Raw genomic sequence first — 23238 nt, forward strand, 5'->3', positions numbered from 1 at the left:
GAGTGGCTGATAGTACTTATGATGTTAGCTTCACATACCGAACCATTAACACTTAGTTTTTTCTTAGACAATTCTCACAGTAACTATGACAAAATATACAAATCGTGATAATAATGTTCATTTCACAGAAGAGGACAAAAGTGAACAGCAATGTTTTATTATTGAACATAGAAAGAACAAATTTTAAGTTCTAAAAAAAATTGAATCATCTATGACTTACGAAAAAATAGCATATAATTTTATTTCCAAAGTACCATGATTAAGTTTGTTCCCATATTTATAAGTTTGTCACTATGTCTCACCCTATTTTAAGCTCTGTGACATCTATGATTCTATTTTCTGTGTCTGCTTTTTCATTATCAGTATGAGCAGTTTCATAAGTATGCAGGGTTAGTGTTAAAACAAAAGCAATAACCAAAATGCTAGTCTCCACATCAAAAGCTCTTAGCTGTCCCCTCTCATATACTCATTGTGTCTCATAATATTGAACAGGTAAATGTCAGCTACAATACCCCTACCCATATAGGCAATCTATTCTTCATCATCAAAATTCATCCTTTCCATTAATTCATTGCTATTTATAAAACTAAGTTTCAAGAAGTCTGTCCATGTTCATTAAAGTTCTAAATGTCTTTTAAATGGATTTCGTTTTTGAGACATGTGATGACTTTCAAGATTATCTCCACACTTCTATGTAAAGCAGCCTGTTTTTAACTATCAAAGCCAATTCTGTCTTCCAGAACAATCTATCATTTGATAGTTTATTAGACTAAATGATGAAGTGCAACCTTAAGCACCAAATAAACAGCGTCGTAAAATAGAGTGGCAGTGTCAACCCACAGCATCATAATCTTTTCCTGCAGTTAAAGATAATTAGGGAGAGGCTCCTTCTTCTAAACACAAATACATTAGACATAAGAGGACTCCAGAAGTCACTAGATAGGTGTCAAGAACACAAATTCATACAGTAGTGTTGAGTTTTGACAATGATTATAATCTTCAATTGCAAATCATTTATAACAACAGTAAAAAAATTACTTTCAGGTTATTTTTTCAGATATGTATTGACCTACGCTCTCAAGGCCAGGATCAAAGAATGTTTTTACATATACTGTTAGGGTATCCTCAAAGTACCCATCTTTATGGAAGACCTCAAGAATCTTGAAATTTTGATGAAATTATTTATAAATACTCTTAAAAATGATAGTTGTAAAAAATGTAAATATCCTTCCTAAAGATAACACAATTTTGCATTTGATATTTTAATCATTTCATAATTTCATGTATGCATGTAACATATTTTGATCTACCACTCAACCTCTTCTCTCCAGTCCCTCCCATATTCCCCTAACAATTTTCCCTCACAAGTTTATGTTCTTTTTTTAAAAAAACCCATGTGTCTATTTAGTGCTGCTGCGTGGGCATGAGTGGATGACCACCTAATGTAGTATATGTAGCCTCTCCTAGAATACATTCTTAGGGAGAACTCACTCTCAATCTACCAGCAGCCATCAACTACCAATGACTCCTCAGCAAGCAGTGGAACTTTCTAAGGCCTTCCCATTTCCAGGCTGTGATTTTGGCTAAGTTGATTTTGCTTAGGGTCTGAGCATTTAGTCATAGCCACAATGAGTTAACTCATGCTATGGTCCTGCCATGCCCCTGCAAACGCTGCTTTGCTACAGATGTCTACTATCTCTGATTCTTTTAATCTTTCTGAGCCCTGAACATTGCAGAGGAGTATGGTATTGATGTCTCTTTTAAAATTCAGCCTTCCACAGTCGCTTCCTCTCTGCTCATTGACCCATCATGAGTCTTTATATTAATGACTGTTGAATTTAACATCGAAAAGAATCCCATTGACTACTATTACAATTACCCCCATCTAACACATTATATAAATACTACTCAGAGGTTACATAATTACACTCACAGTTAATTGCTAGCAGAGTTGAAATATGCTAGCAGAACTTTAACCCTCCATCGTCGAAAAATTCTCTTAGTGCCAAAATGGAAATTATAATCTTTGATGTTTGCCTGTTGTACATACTATTGTACTTGGTAACTGAATATTAGGTACATATAACATTATACATGCATTTAGTCACTCATTCAGTCAAGAAATCTTACCCAAAATGTGTTGAATATTAAGACATGGTTATAAATCTTTTACACAAACATCCCATATTCATTCCAGTTTCAAACTTTATTTCATATCTTTCTCCCACAATATCTTGACCCATGCAACACCAGTTCATCAACATGACTTACCTTAAATATTTATTTCCTAAGAAATAAGCCTTCCTTAAAATAGTAGCAAAGACTGGATAAATACATAGATAGATGATAGATAGATTATTAAATATACATTATACTTGTTCTGTAATCAGGATGATCAAAGCTTAAATCCTAGAATCACTGTATTAAGGCAGGCATCCTCCACACACTTAGAATCTCAGCTCTGAGAAGGGCAGAAAAGGAGGATCACTGGTGATTACTAGTTTCTGTATATCTGAGAAAACATGAGCTGCAGACTCAAGGAGACATTCTACCCAAAGTATTGTCAATGTCACAGAGGAGAACACCCAATTCTGGCCTCCTCATATGTGAATAAATGCATTCCACTGCATGAACACACACACACACACACACACACACACACACACACAGGAAGAGAGTACATAAACAAATATGTTTTTAAAGTAACAGAAATAATAGTTATTGAAATAACCAAATGGAAATTATGAAGTACATAGTTCAATATCTTAAGCAAAAAAAAATCAATTAAAAGTTTTTAACAGATTTAATTGCACAGAAGAGTGAATAAAGCAAATGAAAGGGAAATCATTTGTAAATTTTCAAAATGTATAACAACAAAAAAAAAGAAGGAAAGAAGAAAATAGAAAAGGAAGGAAAATAAAACAAGAACAATAGTTTCCAAATTCATAAAACCAAATGAACACTAAATAGGATGAGCACAAAAAGGACTCAAAGAAGACATGTTATAATTAAATTGTCAAAGCTTAAAGGAAAAGAGAAAATTATTAAAAAGCAGTAAGAAGAAATTGATAATCTCATGCAAGGAAACAATTATAGAGTCATTACCAGATTTATCACCAGAAATTTGCTAGTCAGCAGAGAATGAGATGATGAAGTTAAAGTTTTGAAGAAAACAGACACCTTCAAATCAAGAATATCATATCTATCAGCAATGGCCCTCGTACTACCAACTAGCAGGCCACACTGGCCAATATCATCTATCACAACTTCAGCATTTTCCTGACCTTCATAGCCAGTGTCCATGGCTTCATCGCTACTTGAAAGACAGCACCTCTAGGAAACTACTGTGGTATGATGGCTGTGGTACTGCTCAGAACATCATTCCTTAAAGGTTACCCCAGGGCTGAATGAAAGTTCACTAGTATGATTTTCCATTCCTGCCCCTTCTGCTTTTATATCCCCTGAAAAGAGCATTCTGGGTATACTGAGAACCAGAAAACATAAGTAGGCATTTCTTAAAAGACACACAAGTGGAGAGCATGTGTATCAAAATGTTATTCTGTTCTTCCAATAAGGAAAGCTATAATAATAATAATAATAATAATAATAATAATAATAATAATAATTTAGCATTGGCAAGTTTGGAAATCCTGTATACTGTTTATGGGATGTTAACTAATACAACCATTGTAGAAATTGGTAGGAAGGACCCTGAAAACTAATTTAACTGCCATGTCATTCAGCAATCCTTCTACTAAGTATGTATCTAGAGAAAATGAGTCATTATGTCAAAGAGATTTTATACATCCAAGTTTATTGCAGTCCTATGAACAAAAACCAATAAGTGTCCATTAACTGACTAACACATAATGAAAATGTGATACGTATTCCTAAAGGGACGTTATTTGTCTACGTAAATTGAAATCCAGTCATGTGTAACGTCAATAAGACCCGAATAATCTATGCACACAGACACAAGAAGCGTATGGCTTCACTCCCTTAAGCATCTCTTAAGAACATCCACAGAAGTTGAGAGAATAGTAGTTACTGGAAGCTGGGAAATGTTGAGGGGAGGCAGAAATGAGAAACTGTTAAAGGAGTAAGAGGCTAAGAACACAAAAGCTGCTGCTATGAATGAGGTTGTGCATGAACCTAACACAGAGAGCACTCATGTCCTGCACTTGCCTGAGGGTAGAGGAAAGGGGGCTGCACGTTTCACCATCAAAATGATTAACCTGAAGTAATGGTATCACATATGTATTTTATTTATATAATCACATTTTATGTATAAATACATAAGTTATGCAATTGTATATGTTATATTAAATATAATGCTGCCACAATGTATTAATTTACTTCTATATATAACTTATTTTTTATCTACCAAAAATAGGACAAAAGACATCCTAACCAAATAAGAAGACCCGAACACTGAAACTTGTTACAACCACAGAGTTGAGTAACACATCAGATATATTCAGACCAGCATTATATTTTGAAATATCACATAGATCGATGATTAAATGAAAACAACAAACGACTTTGTCATGTTGCTCTGAATTGAAGTCAGGCCCTGAACAAGTTGTTGTCTGCTAGTGAGCCCTATCTGTAGCCCAATAGTAGCTTTATAAATTTTATAAAATGAAATCAGAACATATCAAATTTGTATTAAGATACATTTTTTAAAAGCTTAAAGGGAAATGCATGGTATGAAATACTTATGTTAGAGAAAGAAATGTTTCATCTTTAGCTAGATGAGGACATGACCTCACACCTGTTCCCTCTTCCTTTGCCTTGGTGATAATTTTCCTTAAGAAAGATATATGTGTTCAAAAAAATGGATTTCCCAAGCACTTGCAAGGGCATTTTGAAGCCAGACACTATGATCAATTAAAATGCTTTTCTATAATATCTGATCACCAGCCAAGCATCCAGTTTAGGAACGACCACTTTAAGCATCAGATACAACTGCTTTCAACAGCATTTTGCCTCCTTCCTTGTAAAGCAAGCATGCACGCTTCCAAACCAATTTGCTACTCATTACTTTCCTTACACAGTAAGAGGAACCTGACAAAACAGAACAAAATTAAAATCATATGTACATCATACAAATCACAAAGCTGTGGTCATGAAAATGCTGTCTCAAACTTGAAGCAGCAAGTCATTCTAAAATGCTCAGGGCCAAAGGGACTACAAGAACATGGGGGTTTCAGTACTAAACTTATGGTCCCAAGATAACCAAGGCAAGCTGGTGGCATGGGACACTCACCTCTAAGGAGAGACCAGGGTCCAACACAGTTGAAATTTTTACAATAGGTGATTGATGTCACTCCACTTAAAAAAGAAAAAAAAATCTACCTTAACATATATTACTTTGATGCTTTTACTCATTTTCATGCACCCAATTTGGGTTGTTAAATCTCTTGCTTTAGGTCCTGAAGTCCATCCTTCCTAGACAACACATGCTTTTTTGTTTTTAATAAAGATACTAGAACTTTCTGTCTAAGTCTCCATATTGCTTTGTAATAGTCTTGCTAGGAATCTTTGAAAACACCCCAGTCCCACTTGTGACAAACTTTCTAGAAAGGAACTGAGCTGAGCTCCCCACAGATTGGTTGGGTTCTCTCTCTCTCTCTCTCTCTCTCTCTCTCTCTCTCTCTCTCTCTCTCTCTCTCACTCTCACTCTCTCTCTCTCTCTCTCTCTCTCTCTCTGTGTGTGTGTGTGTGTGTGTGTGTTTGCTTGCTTGCTTGTGTTTTCAGTGAGCAGGATAAGTGTAGCGACCCTCCAAGGATGTCTGAATGCTGAAGTGACAGGTCAGTGTCGAGTTTGTGGAATGACCATTACGGGGTAGATAATCTCCAAAGGACTTTTGTAAATGGTGCAGGCTATCATCCTTTGAAAAATCTAGCTTAATTCCTGAAAAACTATTTGGGGCAATGACAACTTGGAACAGCCTTAAGTGCATTGTAATTCACACCAACAAAACCTTCAAGCTAGACTCCTCTCTCTCTCTTCTCTCTCTCTCTCTCTCTCTCTCTCTCTCTCTCTCTCTCTCTCTCCCAGAAATACTGTTAATAACCAATTATCTATTTCATTGTTGCTACCATACCTATTCTTCTGCCTCTCTTGTGCTTCTTGCACATGTTCACTCCTCACAGTGTGTGCATGCGTGCGTGCATACGTGCGTGCTTGTGTGTGTGCGTGTACTGGCATCATGACATGACATTTGTCTTGGGTAGAAGATAATAATGAGATGGCTGCAGTTCAAATGATAGTTGGTTCACCTTAGAAAAATTCAACCTTCCAATTCCTTCCTTGTAGCCTGAAAAATCTACGATAAAGGATGATGACAAACCTAACTTTATTATTGTTTCTCAAGGAACAATATTGTCAGGCATGTTCTACAAATATGTTCTATTGTGGTTAAATAAGGATCAGGATAAACAAATAGGCCGAATAGATGTTTATTCAGGGAGAAATAACTTACAACCTAGACAGATTAACACCAGCAGGTTCCACCGGATGTTCTCCTCTCCATGACCCACCAGCAAGAGCTTTCCTGGTTTCCTCCTCAGACCTCCTTCCACAGATCACTTCCGCCCACGGCTCCACCCCCCAATGAGCGTGGTCAGTGCCACAGAAGGAGACAAAGTGACTATCCCTCTACAATGTTCAGGCTAAGATAAAGTGATATTTCAATTTTTGTTGCAATTCTTCCTCAGCTACATCTGAGATTACACACTGAAGTTACTATGTGAGGTCCAATGGATTGTACTGGTTTCCTGTGTAGAGGAATGAACTTCCTAGGATATTAAATGGAAGATTCAGAAAGCCCAGGCCTGGGAAATGTTCCCTGGAAGACATTAGGTAGATTCATTCAAACCCATTATCTTCCATGATTGTATTTTATGCAATTCCTTAGTCAATATTAGGTGTTAGGTGGGGATACTGATCAGATACTGAGTTTGTTGGCAGTTTCCTTTCCATCACACACACACACACACACACAGAGAGAGAGAGAGAGAGAGAGAGAGAGAGAGAGAGAGAGAGAGGATCCACACCAAATTACGTGACTTATAACTTCTGTAATCATTTAAGAGGAGAGATGGATTTTGCTGATAGTGGTCATCCTTTCCAACTGCACCCTCTTGTGTGTGTATCTGTGTATGTAAATGTTGTATCTGTACAAATAGATTCACGTTCATGTTTGTGCACCCAAGAGGATACTGTATACTGATCTCTCATTATGTATCTTTTTTCCCTGAAGACAGGATCTCTCACTGAACCTACAGGCAGGCTAGTGACCAGCAAGCTTCAGCAGCTCTCCTTTCTACCCTCTTCCCACAGCACTGGGACTATAGGCACATTGTCTACACAGCCTTTTAAAGGGGTGCTAGAGACTTGAACTTTTGTCTTTATGCTTGAGTATCAAGCACCTCTGTGTGCTGAGCCTCCCCAAGCTCTTCTATTATATCTTTAAATAGAATAAATATATTCTTCCTAAGTTGCCTGAGACAGTTATTACCTTGCTGCTTTATTCCATCAAAATCAACATTCTTCTCCATTCCTCAGAACCCAGAGTTTCTGAAAACAATAATGTAAGAAATTGATGGTCTGGGCATGCTGAGAGAGATAGGCAGAATCCCTGACATCTGCCATTGGGTTCTTGATGGGTAATCCTTGTGCTTCTGATAATCTAAAAGGCTAAGAGGATTGAAGGGAATCTGAAATTGTTTGCAAGTGTTCACCAGAATGACCGGTGTATTTTTGAAGGTCAAAGACAAGCCATATTACAACAAGCATCCCATTCTCAATCACTGAATCAGCATCAACAATATTCAATTAACATGCAGCAATCACGATAGGGGGATAACATACGGAAATTATTGGTAAAGCCTCAGTAATGTAAATGCACTTAATAAGGACTTCCTGATAATCCAGCAAAAGGCTGAACTGAACTTCCAACTTTGTGCTGTGAATGAGAATTGAAATGTGAGTATGTTGAAAATGTCGGTCCGTATGAAGTGAATGCAAACCGAGCAACTCCTAATAGCATCAGCAAATCCACACAGAGATGACTGCAGCAGGAAGTAGACAGAATAAAAGATAAATTGAGAAGTATGAGGGAGAAAGGGGCAGAAATGATGTTTCCTGGGTCTTTTCCTTCTACATTTCATTTGGCAATGTTGTCCAGAGACAGACCGTGGTAACAGCTGCACAATGGCGAGACTGTACTTCATGCTACGGAGTCATTGTGTAGAGATGGTTAAAATAGTTAAAGCACAGGGCCAAATGAAAAACGGTACCACCAAGCTCAGTGCAGGTACTTTGTCTTCCAAAGTCGACACCCATTCATTTCCACCTATCCCATGTTATAAGAATATGTTCAACGGCACAAAAGCCTATAAATAGACAATGAGAATTGAACCCTTGCTTCACCAATCTCTAACTATAAATGATGGGCAAGTTCCCAACTTTCTCTGTATCTTACTTTTTCCATATATCAACTATTGGCAGTAATGGTAATTATATCATAGGGCCTTTGAGAATTTTAAATGACTTTGTGTGTGTGTGTGTGTGTGTATGTGTGTGTGTGTGCACGCATACGTGTATGTGTGTATATGTATCTATAAATAAAGCATTTTGAGTAGTTCCTGACATATGACATTTAATAAATGTCAGATAATTTTTTTTTGTAATTTTGTAGCAAAAAAAGACATATACACATAGGTAAAATAGGAATTTTTAAAAACTGTATTAAAAATACATAACTAGAAAATGAATATGGGAAAGTTTTTTTATTTTAAATCATATCATCTGTTTTGTGTTTAAATTTTTATAGATGATTCATTTTTCTACCCAGTAGTGATTCTTCAACATGGAAATACAGCTTTCACATCTGTGTCCTCCAAGCAGGCAGCCACGAAGGAGAGCTGCCTTTGCTAGCTTTAGCATTTGCAGATGATTAATGGGCATGAAATTTAATTATTATTTATTTTTAAATTTTAATGAAGATATGAATAATTTAACTTTTTGCTATATACACAAAGATGCAATATTAAAATTGCAATGTACCTAGCCAATCCCATTTTCGAGAAGTGTATCAAATGAATTATCTCAGGAAATATTCATGCAGTGTGAATGGCTAGGTGTGGCCATTGCCTCCTAGAGTCATAGCTTACTATGAAACAGGACGACCACAGTAGACTCACTAGAGACAGTCTTTACTTTACATGGTTGGACCTAAGGGCTTTTTAATTTTTATTTTACTTGTACAGTTGTGAGAAGATGGTAAAACCCACAGAAATTTGTACTTTGAATTTTGAATTGTCCCTCCACTAGAAACATATGACATGATACTCCTCTGTGAACAGGCCAGAAGCCACAGCCATAGCTTCCAATTAACCATTCCATCTTTCAAATTAACCAGCAATGAGGAGTGTGACCAGTGTTTTTGTAAAGAGAAAAAGTCAGCCTGTTACATGACACGCTCAACACTTTATTATATGGTGGGGTTTGCGGCAGGTAGTTTTTCCTAATGGTTATGCTAGGTAATGTAAGTGGTTTGAACACAGTTAAAGTTGCCAAGAATAAGCCACAGTGTTCAACAGTTTGCATGCATTATATCGTGTGTGTGTGTGTGTGTGTGTGTGTGTGTGTGTGTGTGTGTGATGTTCTTATAATGTTGTGTTTCATGTGAGAGGTACGGATTGTAGGTGAATGTGCGTGGATGTGGTGAGTGTATGTTGAGGCTTACAGTTACTGCTGGGTATCTTTCTCAATCCCTCTCCGCCTAACTTTTTGAGACACGGTCTCTCACTGAACCCAGAAACCACCCATTTGAATAGACTTGCTATCAGGCCCCAAGAGCTGTGGTTACAGACACTGCCTCCTTGTTCAGGTCTTCATGCTTGCATGGCAAGAATATCCCAAATGAGCCATCTCTCCAGGCCCTAAAAGTGTTTTTGTTTGTTTTGTTTTTATTTATTTATTTTTCTTATTTTATATATCGATCCAAGTTCCCTCTAAAAGTGTTAAGATAATGTTTGTATTAATTCCTTGAAGTTTTTGTACAATTTGTCATACTATTTTTTAATTTTTTGAGAACTTTATACATAAGTACTACATCTATGTAATTCTCACCCCTAAGCTCCTTCTATTTCCCCATTCTCCCTCCTAAACTCATGACTTCTTTTTAAATTATTATAGGCATATATATGTATAAGTAATACAATGTTATATACACATATGTACATGTTACATGCATACATATGTATAGATAACCTACAGAGTTCATTAGCTTTGCTTACATGTACATGTATCCAGGGCTGACCACTTGGAATTGGACAATCTATGTGACAGTTTGTCCACGGAGGAAATTGATTCTCCTCTCACGCAACCATTGATTGCCTATAGTACTTCATCTAGGGTTCAACTTTGTGGGATTTCTTTTATCCCCATTAGCATATCGCTTGGTATTGTCATTATGTCTATGGCAATCTTGTTCGGTCAAGCATATTGTTGAGATTCATGGGTGCATTTTTCCTACCATGGCTAGGATATAATATCTTGCAACATGCTGGTCCATTGGCTCTTACAATCTCTTCCCGGTCTCCCATAATGTTCCCACGGCTTTAGGTATACTGGTAGTGTTGTTTGGAGTTGGATGCACCACAGACACTTATGATCACATTCTGGGCAGTTATGGATCAATGTTACAGTCACCATCTGTTGCAATCAGAAGTTTCTCATAAGAGTCAGAGCAACATTTATCTATGGGTAAAGGATGGCATTTAGAATACAATCAAAAATCACATTCGTTCAGAAAAAGGGCAGTCGAAGATCTTACTCTCAGGTATGTGACCTCTCCGGCATGGCCAGGTTTGTAGTACTGGGGCATGAAATTATTCCCACTGAGCGGGCTGTACATCCAGTTAGACAGCTGTTGATTACTGCCAAGATTCAAGTACCATAGTCATATCTTGCCTACATTTTTGACTTAATATTTTCAGTTTACAGTGATGTTAACATAAATGCATTGTAAGGCAAGGAGGCTCTGTGCTCTTAAGTTATCTTGGGGCAACCAACTTTCTCTGGAACCAACACTGCTTGCTATACCCTACATTTCCTACAACTGTTGACACACCATTCACAGGAGTACACAGCAGGGAATGAGGCCATTTCTCTACTAATCTTTTAAGCAATTTCTCCTCCATGTCTTGGCAGGAAGCCTGTAACAGTTTGAACAGACTTGTGCACAATATGTGCAGCACAGCCAAAACTCATTAAGTGCCTTTGTCTCATGCATCCTGAGAAACACAATATCGCACCCCTGATGAGCAATGTCTCAAAATGTTATGTTAACATTAACATCACCAGAAAACATTAATTTACTAGTCAAGTTACATCTCTCAGCAGTCTTTAGACAATGTTCTGGGGAATGATCTGCCTATCCCCCAAGTATAAATGAAATGTCAGTGAGTTTTCCAGGTACCTCAACCACAGGTTATCAAAACACTCCAGGGGAAAAAAAATCTTAGTAGTGAATAGAGAACAGAATGAAATTTTAAATTTTAATTGAACAAACAAATCCTTACATTCTGGATTTTCACAACCACGTATAGATCACTTGATTTCAAGAATGTAGGCAAGATCTTGCTAGCTCTGCCTTCTATTTACATAAGTTCACTGGTCAGTCCACATTTTACTTGGCCTACAGTGATAGCATTCTATATCTGTGCTTTTGCATGGTGTAGGATACTCCTAGAATGCCTTTCTTATCTAAAATACAGCCATTTGCCTCTTTTTCTAACTGCTTGATGAACTACTTCTGACCAGAAAGAAAGTTGACCTCCTATTCACCCCCTTTGTTAAACACTGTTATCTGGTCCTTCATACCACACAATGTCATTATTTAAATTTGCATTTAAAATTATGCTTTCTTTCCTGTGACACTTCATGACCCCAGCACTATGAGGTTGTTTGACTGACTTGGCAGACATTTTAGAACATCATCAAACACCAAAAGTCATTTATTAATTATCGTGAAATAAATATAATAGTCAGTCTAATGAAGTGAAATACTAAAAAGTTAGAGTCCTTAAACCAGTGGTTTGATCCACTGAGTGATCCAGTATTCATTTTATCTTCTTATCTGATATGTTACTTGACTAACAAGTGAGCTGTCCTTCATTCTTCAATGACAAAATCAAATAAATTATATGACAATCTGAGCAATAAGATGGAATTGATCTTAAAGGCAAACCAAAAGTTAAAAAAAAAAAAAACCCTAAATCAACAAAAAAATAGTTCAGTTTTGTCACTGAGTGTGGGCAAGGCCAGCACACACAGGTCAAAGTTTAACTGCATTTGATCTAACAATCAAAAGGTGATTTCCCTCCCCCCCCCCTTAGGCAATTTGTTAAATCCTAAATTCAGCTGTGCTCTTTTAACTAAATATTGAAAAATACATCAAAGTAATAATCCTAATAATGTAGTATTTACTAACTTGTAAAATAATTCCAATTAAAATATAGTGACAATACAACAAACATTACTAGTGCTTATTTGTAATAGACAGTTGGTTATGATACAACACTATATTTTGCTAACATAAAGTTCCTTTATTTTAAGCAATACCAAAAGGTAAATACTGCTCACTGATTTGCCAATAAGCAGTATTAAAGGAGAAAGCAAATAGAATGATTTATACAAACAGCTGAGCTCATCATTCAATAGAATCCATAAGAACCGCAGGTCATGTCCTCCAACTGCTATTTTTAAAGACCTGAAAATGACAATACTATAAGATCAGGGTTATTCAGATTTCATTACTGATGATTCAGTGAAGATGGAAACAAACGAAGCCTTGGAACAAATTTCTCCAAAGTTCAGTTCACATGGGAATTCAGTAGTAACCACAACTTTTTATTACTGTTTACAAAATTGTTTTTTATAGACTCGATAAAGATTAAAATATGAAAGCCCACATGGATACTTGTTCACTCTCCTCCTGAAAAGAAAAAGTGAAGGAGTAACAAAGTTAGGCAAAATAATCCAATAAAAATCCTGCAGAAAAGACAGCATGGCTAGAAGCCTGTGGTCAAATATGATCCAGGATTGCTGATAGAGCATGGCTGTGGATTGATTCTGAAATCAGACAGCCCAGAGCCTAAGTCTAGGCTCTTAACATCCAGCCAAGTTACTAGGGAGTTGGTTAACCCTTCTTCCTTCCTTTCAGCTATCGAGTGGGGATTAGACTAGTCCCTACATTACCTGCTTCAAAAGATTCCTTGCTAACACATATAGATCCCTGACACATGGGAATTCATGTTTATTATTGTTACTAGTGACCTTTCTTATACCTAGTACATTTCCTTAAACCACAGCCAAGTGACTTTATGTATCTTTGTGTCTGTATGCTTTCCTGTGTCCCTCATAGAATGAGACTTACTCCAATAATACATTCTTCTTGGAGACGCAATAGAAACAAACCTTCCCCTGATAATTAATATTCACTGTCACATTCTCATGATTTAGAATCAGCTAGATGGCGTACATAAGGAAATTTGGGTTTTGTTCTGATTTTTTTTTTTTTTTTTTTGAGACAGGGTTTCTCTGTATAGCCCCAGCCATCCTGGAACTTGTTCTGTAGACCAGGCTGGCTTTGAACTCATAAATTCACCCACCTCTGCCCCAAGTACTGGGATTAAAGGTGTTTACCACCACCACCTGGCCAGAAATAACTGAAAACGTCTTAAAGAAACTTCTTTTTTGTGACACATGGAGACTACAAAAACCACAACCAATCAAAATGCAGAATTGTGGAACCCAGTCCTAATGGATACAACTGTAAAGCCGTCCCTCATATGCAGCTCAAGGGACATTGTGGAAAAGGGGCAGAAATGAGTGTTACAGACAGAGGCTCAGGGAGTTTGCTGTGAGATTCTTTCTCCTACTAATACCATGAGCTACACCCATAAAGTCTCCCCAACATAACTGCCCAAGCCTGAACTGGAAAAGGATTATACCAACACATATGCCAAACTGGACAGGGAAAAGCCCACAGGCTTCAACCCTAACACAGTGATCTATAGGCAACTGTAGAAAGTTGGGAATGAGAGAGGTGGTCTTCTTCTAGGAAAAGCACACCAACTGGTTAGGCAGTGCCAAACATTCAGTCTGGAAAGCATACATACACACGTAGCATTTTCTATACTTAACAAGTTATATTTAGGACTACATATGTGTATTGTATATGCATGCAATAACAATTAGAATAGAGCCTATGAATTTGAAGCAGAGTGGAGAGAGGTATATGGGAGGGTTTGGAAGGAGGAAAGTTAGGAAAGAAATGTTGTAATTAAATTACAATATCAAAAAATAAAGCAGAGACACTTGCAGAGATGTTAAATTGAGGAGGAAAATTCTACCTGAATGAAGATGAAGATATTCCTGAGCAAATAGAAATGAAAAAGTAGAAAAAAATTTCAGGATTCCATTGTGATTTTCTGATGAGTAATACCTCATTGTGTAAATGTACTAATGTTTTCTCCATCCATTCTTCAGTTGAGGACCATCTAGTTTGCTTCAGGTTCTGGCTATTCCAAATAATGCTGCTGTGAACATAGTTAAACAGATGTCCTTGTATGAATGTGCATCTTTTGGGTATATGACTAAGAGTGAAATTGATGGATCTTATGGTAGACTGATTTCCATTTTCCTGAGGAACCACCATATTGATTTCAAAAGTGACTGTACAAGTTTGCACTCCCACCAGCAGTGGAGGAGTGTTCCCCTTTCTCCACATCCTCTCCAGCATAAATTGTCTTTGGTGTTTTTTATTTTAGCCATTATAGATTTAAGGAGGAATCTGGCACTATGGAAATGCTTAAGGAGGAATGCAACTAACCATCTAAGCAATAGTGGAGAGGCTACCTTTAATGCCCTGCCAAGATAATGAAATTGATGACTACCTTATATGCCATCCTAGAGCCTTCATCCAGTAGCTGATGAAAACAGAAGCAGACACCCACAGCTAGATACTAGCCGAACTCCTGGAATCCAGTTACAGAGAGGGAGGAATGATGAGCAAAGGAGTCCAGACCAGACTGGAGAAACCCACAGAATCAGCTGTCCTGTACAAGGTGGAGCTCATGCACCCCAGTCTGATAGCTGGGAAACAAGCATAGAACCAAACCAGACCCCCTAAAAGTGCATGTTAGGAGAACTAAGCAGTCTATTGGGCCTCTGGTAGTGGATCAGTATTTACCCCCAGTATATGAATGGACTCACCCGTCCCTCATAGAGGGATACTTTCTCATCCTAGACACATGGGGGAGGGCCTTGGCCCTGCCCCACATAAAATGACAGACTTTGTAGATTGCCCATGGAAGGCCTCACACTCCCTGGGGAGCAGAAAAGGGATGGGATGGGTTTTGGTGGGGGTGATAGGGGAGGATGAGAGGGTGAGGGAACTGGGATTGATATGTAAAACAAGCTTGTTTCAAATTTAAATGAAAAAGGGGAAAGAGAGTGGACAGCAGTATTCATCTTTCTCCACTTCCTGGCTGTGAATGTGATGTGAGCAGATGCCTCTTCTCATAGAACCACCATCACTTTCTCCACCTGCAAATAATGAGCCAGAAGAGACTCTTCCTTCACACTCCCTTTTGCAGTTATCTTATCATAAGGAAAGTAATATTGCTCCCCACCCCAAAAAAAATGAGTCCCCCAGAGTGAAAATTGATATTCAGTCAATTCTTAAATATTTTTTACATTATTCAAAAGGTAGAATGACAATAACTTTGGAATTTAATTATAAATTTGGGGGTGCTATAATGCGCTATAAATGTCTGAAATAAGTTCCAATCAAAGGTCAATAACAGCCTACAAAGGGCTATGCATAATCCACTACGTCACTAATTTGAGTAAACAGGGTTGGCAGCATCTGTATGTAAATGGTGCAGAGAACATATGTGAGTGTATTTCTGTAGCTGCATTACCCATTTTACTGTTGCCTACCTCACGAACGCTCGCTGCAGCACTGTTTCTATAATCAGCCCACAGGACTGGCGTTTGCTGTAGAAAGCAATCATCTATAATGGAGAGAGGCATTCCAAGAGCTGACCACTCTGCCTACCAGTTCATTTACTGCCGACACGCGAGCTTGAAAATTGCCAAATGTGGAATCGGAGATCCGTGTTACAATGCTTTAAGCGTTCCACACATGGTCTGTAAAATGGATGAGGAGGAATGTCCTGGCAACAAATACATTTTGAGAAAAAAAGAAAGAAAGAAAGAAAGAAAGGAAGAAAGAAAGAAAGAAAGAAAGAAAGAAAGAAAGAGCAAAACCATCTTTGCTGTCTCCTAAGGTTTCAAGCACTTTGCCGAGTGCTTCTGCTTCTTGAGGACTGCTAAGTCTGAACTGTTTTAATAAAAGACTTTTCTATCACTCCCTAGGGTAAACGATCATTGGCAGCAGGTGTTGGGAGGGAAATTCTTCCTTGTCACATCTGACTACTATTTATATACACTTAATTCCAGGTGTTAGAGCAGTGGTTCTCAACCTTCCTAATGCTGTGACCCTTTAATACAGATTCTCATGTTGTCCTGACCTCATCCATAAAATTGTTTTCGTTGCTGCTTCATAACTGCAACTTTGCTACTGCTATGAATTGTAATGTAAGTGTCTGTGTCTTCCGATCGTCTTTAGTGACCCCTGTGAAAGGGTCTTTCGACCCACACCCAAAAGTGGTTGTGCCCCCACAGGTTGAGAACTCTGTGCTAGAGAATATAGTTTTGAGATATCAGACATGCTGTGATTAGGGAACTTAGCTGGGAACATCTAGTACCTTCAGAATCATTTCTGCTACATCAAAAGCTCCAAGCCTCCAGGGATCAAACCATTCTCAAAGAAATGGATGAGTTTTACTTGGTGTCTTGTCACTTAGAGGTTGTTGACAGAACCATGTGTCCTTATTTCTGATTATATTCTCCTTTGAAAAGACTTTTCTGAGGAAAAAAAATATGTGGAGAGAAATAGCTGATATAAGGAAAATATATTTCCCCTATCCATAGTATTCAATAGCATCTTCTTAAGGCAATGGACCAGTTGGGTTTTTTTCTTATGTAATACGCTTTACATTAAAACATTTTAGACATGCAGAAGACATTCTTTTTCAAATGGATATCTGCAAAACTGTTGTAGTGCTTAACTGAAAAACACTTCCAAATTTTGCAGGAAGTTTGCAGTCCCACTTTGGAGAGGTAGCCAACATATAACCTATGGTCAGAGTAAGTTAGCTGAACAGAAAATTAATGTTATCATCTCATATAGATAGCTCTTGAAAGAAGTCTCTAGATTGTGTGTGGGGGCACCAGTGTGCATGCACATGTGTGTGCATGAGCCTGTGGAGGCCAGAGATCAACTTGGGGTGTTGTTGTGTAATTACTGTCACATTGGTTTTTTGAGGAAGAGTCACTGGGCAAAGCTTGTTTGCCAGTGAGTCTGAAGGACCTGTTGTCTCTACTTCCCATTGCTAGCATTAGAGATATCTAACTGAGATAAGTTTGAGGATCAAACTCATGTCATGCTTGTGGAGCAAGCACTTTACCAATTGAAGTATCTCCCCATCTAAACTGCCAAGATAAGTCATATAGAAATGATGCAAGGAGTCTGATGCAACTAGAAAACCTCAAATGTTTCATCTGTTTACCCTACAGATTTGACCCTTAGCTATATACAAAATGAATATAGACATCAGATGGATGAAAACAAATTATATAACACGGGAGTTTCTAGCATGTGCAGATCCCATGATTTCTTAGATGAGTGGGCTTTACTTCTCTTTCTACAGTGATGAGAAAAATATTAGTGACATTAATAAAATCAAATCATGCATCTGACAGGTTAAGGTAAAGTATGTGCTATACAAGTTCAAGTTTTACTGTCTTTTTAATAATTTGTAAATCATGTTGACACTTTTAAGAAAAATGTCCATACTATCTAAGTCCACATTTTATTGCTTTATTATTTCTGTTACGTATTTTGGAAGTGGAAATCTTTTGACCTTAAAATAACCAAGTAATAAAATAAAATTGTAACAGAAATTGAAAAGCCATGCATGTGGATCTTTATTTCAACCCATTAAGATAAAAGTGAGACAAGAAATTGATGTCTTCCACTCATAGCCAACAGAAAAAAAAAATGAAGCAAATCTTTCTTAACTCAGACTGTACAATTAGATCAGCATGAATAAAAGTGGATGGGCTCTGACTGGTCACTATAATGGCCACTTAGAACTACATAGATATTGTTAATGGCTTAGCCACATGGCACTATCTTAGTCTGTTTTATGTGACAAATTACTTGATTATCTACTCAACTTATTTCCCCCAGGAGCACTTACTATTTTAGGAATGCTACATTGCAAACACCATATCATAAAAGAAAAAATAGGAAACTATAAGGTCCACCACCTTCAAAATCTCAATCGCATTTTACCATTAACAACCATAAACTATTTCTTCTGTCAGTAGCAACATAAATTTTGAAAAATGGTGTTTGAGAAAATCCAATAAAACTATGAAGGGAGAAACATGACCAAAGCATGTAAATGCACTGTAGACAGAAAACTACAGTAATTATCTGAAGCCTGTTCATAAGAAATCTCTTAGCATTCAACAGAGGGTTTTGTTGGTGGTGTGCACATACCTACTTCAACAATTACCACACTGTCTGCTCATCATTGCTAGATAATAATAATACGAAAGACAAAACCATACTCATTTCTAGGACAATGCTAAGTAAAGATCCTAAAAGTATTAAAAAAAAATAAAAAACTTTGTTCTCAGCATTTTATTTGGGAGTTTATACACATAGAGTCACATGAAGCGAGAAGAGAGCGAGACAAAACAAACTCGTTTTATAATATACTTCCGTCTTCTCTGAATGTATGCTCAAAGACTGACACTCCACTCAAAAAAAAAAAAAAAGAAAAAGAAAAAGATAAAAAGAAAAGTCAAATGAATAAGGCAAAAGTCTCCAAACACATCTTACAGTTCCATTCAAGAGTTTGCTTAGGAAGCCAAGGAAATCGCCCTGTAGTGAACTTCTGCCATCAACGTATCAACGCGTATTTTCTATGACTAGTCCCTTAATTGAAATGAAAAGATAATTCAGATCATTTTTTAAACATACCAAAGCAACTAGTAAATCAACCAATCAGCCAAAGGCAGTAGTAAAACAAGCAATTAATATAATCTGTATTAATCATATCCACTGCAATTATGTAAATGCAACTCAGGCTGCTATGTATAATTTTAGTATTTACCAGTTTTGCAGAGCCCACAAGTTTCTAGATGCAAAAGCTCCAAGAGAGGATGCATGAAGGGTGAGGATGCTGTCAACAGCTATGATCCCAGCTGAACGTGGCTACTCTAGGCTAAAAGCCACTTCTTGAAAACTATGTTTTCACTCTACCTAATACCTTGGTTAAGCAAGAATAAACTTTACATCTACTTAGATCAACAATTAATATTATAATTCTAATTATATTACATCATATTTATAATAACATTTTGAGCTGATGAGGTGTGCCTTTTTCTTTTTTGCATGCAGTAGCATCAGAGGTCAAGGGGTAATGAAGAATTTTGGCCCTGTCTTCTGTTTTTGTGAGTCCTTTGAGATGCCTTTTGGACAAAGCCTCAAATTCTTAAGCCAAAAGGCAATAGTTTATAGCAAAGAATAACACTGTGAAATTAGAATTTCTTTTTAAAATGGTGAAGCCATCACATACTTCACCAGAAACATTCATCTTGAGCTTGGGATTGGCAAATTTTACATTTTAGTTATAAAACCATTGCTCCTTTCTGCCTTTTTTTTTTTTCTTCTATTCATGGACTTTGCTCATGTGATGAACCATGCTATTAAGAAAGGGGGGTCTCCAAAAAGTAATAGCTACAACCATGTCATTTTCCCTGTGGAAATCCATTCAAACACATCAGCCCAACACTAGCAGGGAAAAGACAATAAAAATCAGCATTGGGGGCCACTGAACACAGTTTAATTAATTCAGCACCAATTGTTAAATTTTGTGCAGTGGATTCATCTCCTTATTTTATTTCTTTTAAAATAATCATCTTTAGCAAATGATATTGTGATTCAACTTATTCCATACTTACGTTTCTTCTTCGATGTCATGTTTTTGAGAATAAATGGCACATGGATGCTCCACTTCAAAAGTACAACTTACTTTTTCTTTCAATCAGAGACATTGTTCAACTCCCAAAACTAAGAATAAACCGTGACTTTCCCAACATTTCATAGGATCATCACTTGGCTTTCTTTTTCTATAAGAATTGTAAGTGGATCCCCCCGCAAAAAAATCAAGTGACACTTAAGCAGCAGAACTATAATGTCAAGAGACTGCTTTGGCTGGGAATCGAATCACAGCCATTCTAGGAGAAACTTCATCTCGAGTGAGCCATATGAGAAGTAAAGGATCAATCTTGAAACAATCGAATAGCATAACCAGCCATATTCACAAAGACTTTCAGAGCAGAATTTCACCAAGTTTAAGATTAAATCCATTCCCTAATATCATATGTATAAATAACAACAACTGGCTTAAGAGAAAGAGAAAGAAGATAAGCCCCTATTGTTCTCCCCAGTGATCTAGTTCCTAAGAATTCAACCTACAGAAAGCATGATTAAAAACCAACATCAAAAATATGCCCAAATGTGCTCATAGTATGATTTTAAAGTGAAATACTTCACGCATGCTAAGTCATGCTATCCTCAATCTATGGCATATTGTACAGTTCTTAAAGAATAGTGAGATACTATTCTGACATAAGCAAGAAGCATCACTCAAAGTTGCTGTTCATCTCTTTTCACTACTGTGGCCATCCAGGTTCCCTCTCAGGTTCTTGTGATTTGTGACTTGTCTTCACCAATAATTTCTTAATTGCTCAAAACTGTGACACTGTCGATTTGTTATTTTTATTGACATCAACACAGTATTGTGGGAGGGGAACTAATTTCCTCTGCCTTCGGCCTTTGTTCTCCTACCTCTCCTCCCCTCCGCTCTTCTGCCACCAAAGCCGTAGCATGCTCCCAAGCACGGAGTCTTCTCTCTCACTAAATCCTGTCCTAAATACCCGCAGAGATGCCCTATTTCCTCTCCTTCTTGGCAGGCTGCTTTCCTTCAGAACTTTAAGGTGCTGTGTTTGCCTGATCCCCGTTACTTGGCTTTCTGGTCCTTCCTGACTCAGCTTCTGCCTTCCAGCTGTGTACCCATTCAGAAGCATATGATGAAGTCCCATTCTCTTTATGGCAGGGAAGGTCATCTAGTGTGTATCGACCTCAAGAACTTAGCTGTACCCTTCCTTTTCTCAACCAACCCTGATTGTGTATGAAAGGAGGTGATCACAGTCACTACATGCATCTCCCCTAAATTTCTTTTAACACATTTTATTTTTTGATTCTCTGGCAATTTCAAAACATGCACCCCTATTACACTCACTTCTGAGTCCTTCCATGTCCACCCACCCCACCCATGTGACCTCTGCCTCCCCCGGAAAAAGTTAAAAATAAAACTAAGAATAAAATAATTAAAATAGAAAAATAAAATAAACAAACCCACTTTGTGTTACCTATATGCTCACTGGTTCATGGTCAAACACTCAGCCACCTCCCCTTTCAACAGAACTGAGTCCTTCTCTCCACATACCCACCAGAAGCCATCAATTGTGGAGAGCTACACTTCAGCTTCTCCACCACACTTTTAAAGAGTTCTCTTCAATGGGTTCCTGTCTAGGCTGTTATTTTTATTCTGTGGGTGGTGGGTAGGAGTTCTCACATAAGTCTTCCATGTCCCTTCCTCTCAAGTGTGCATCTACAATCATTGCTATCACAACAAAAGTAGTCTCATTGCTCCTCACAGTCGATGAGAGCACTGATAATGGTCTCTATCAACACAGTACCCTCCCTCGTGCAGTAGGACCACAGTCCCAGACAAAAGCCTTCAGAGGCTACCCAGATATGGGACATCACCATGACCTCAGTTGGTAGCACAGGCTACTCAGATCAGTATGGACCCCAACAACAGCACAGTCCATGGACATCAACATGGCTTCAGGTGACATCACAGACCACAGGTATAAATATGGCTTTTGTTGAGCCACACACAGCAACATGGGCCACAGACATCAACAGGGTCCCCACCAGAGCAGGTTCAAGCCTGGTTGAGTTCTTCCACCATCTTCTATAGTGGGATATTCACTTTGTCTCCTTCTGTGGCACTGACCATGCCCTTTGGGAGTGGAGCCTGGGGCAGAATTGACCTGTGGGAGGAGGTCTGAGGAGGAGCCGGGGAATGCTCTCTTGCTGGCAGGAAGCGGAGAGGAGAGCTTCCGGTGGAACTTGCTGGTGTTCGTCTGTCTAGGTTGTAAGTTATTTCTCCCTGAATAAACATCTATTCAGCCTATTTGTTTATCCTGATCCTTATTTAACCACAATAATCTTCCCTAGATTTTATACCTGCCGGGATCCATGTCTGCAATGTCTCACCTATTTGCTCCATCGATGCTCCTGTGTCCCCTTTAATTCATGAGCAAACTTTATATGGTTTGAATGTATTTTACAGTTTCCCTCTTCCACTACCTTATAGCTTCTGCTGGCCCAGGAATAGGGTACATTTGTCTTTGTATCTTCAACAATACTATAGTACCTAATGCTTAATAGAATTGAGGAAAGTTGTCTTGAATCAATAAACTAATAAATGAAAAAATGGTATTTGGTGAGACAAACATGCATACATGTGTGAAGAAGTCCTAAGGAGAAAAATAGAAACAAACTCAAAACATCTATCTACTTTTTGTAAGTTTTTTTTTTTTGGAGAAAAAGGAAAGATCTTTAGAACGCATAGCAAATGCTATGGAAAAATGTCTGCTCATACGTAAGTGCTAATTAGTAGAAAATTGAGTTTGGTTCTTGCTTTTTCTTTCTTCAGGAGAAATGTTGAGCTACCTAGGTTTCTAGTATCAACAATGGTTTGCCCAAGTCACACTCTTCAACACTGATCATACTATTAAACTTTGAATAGTCTTTCTCTTCCTCCCTCTCTCCCTCCCTGCAACTCTGTCTCTGTCTCTGTCTCTCTCTGTCTCTGTCTCTCACTGTTTTTTACTTGTTAAAAATGAACAGGCAATTTCTCAAAGGTAAGTAGCTACAT

Source organism: Phodopus roborovskii, unplaced genomic scaffold (assembly GCF_943737965.1).
Source record: "Phodopus roborovskii unplaced genomic scaffold, PHOROB, whole genome shotgun sequence".
Lineage (NCBI taxonomy): Eukaryota > Metazoa > Chordata > Mammalia > Rodentia > Cricetidae > Phodopus > Phodopus roborovskii.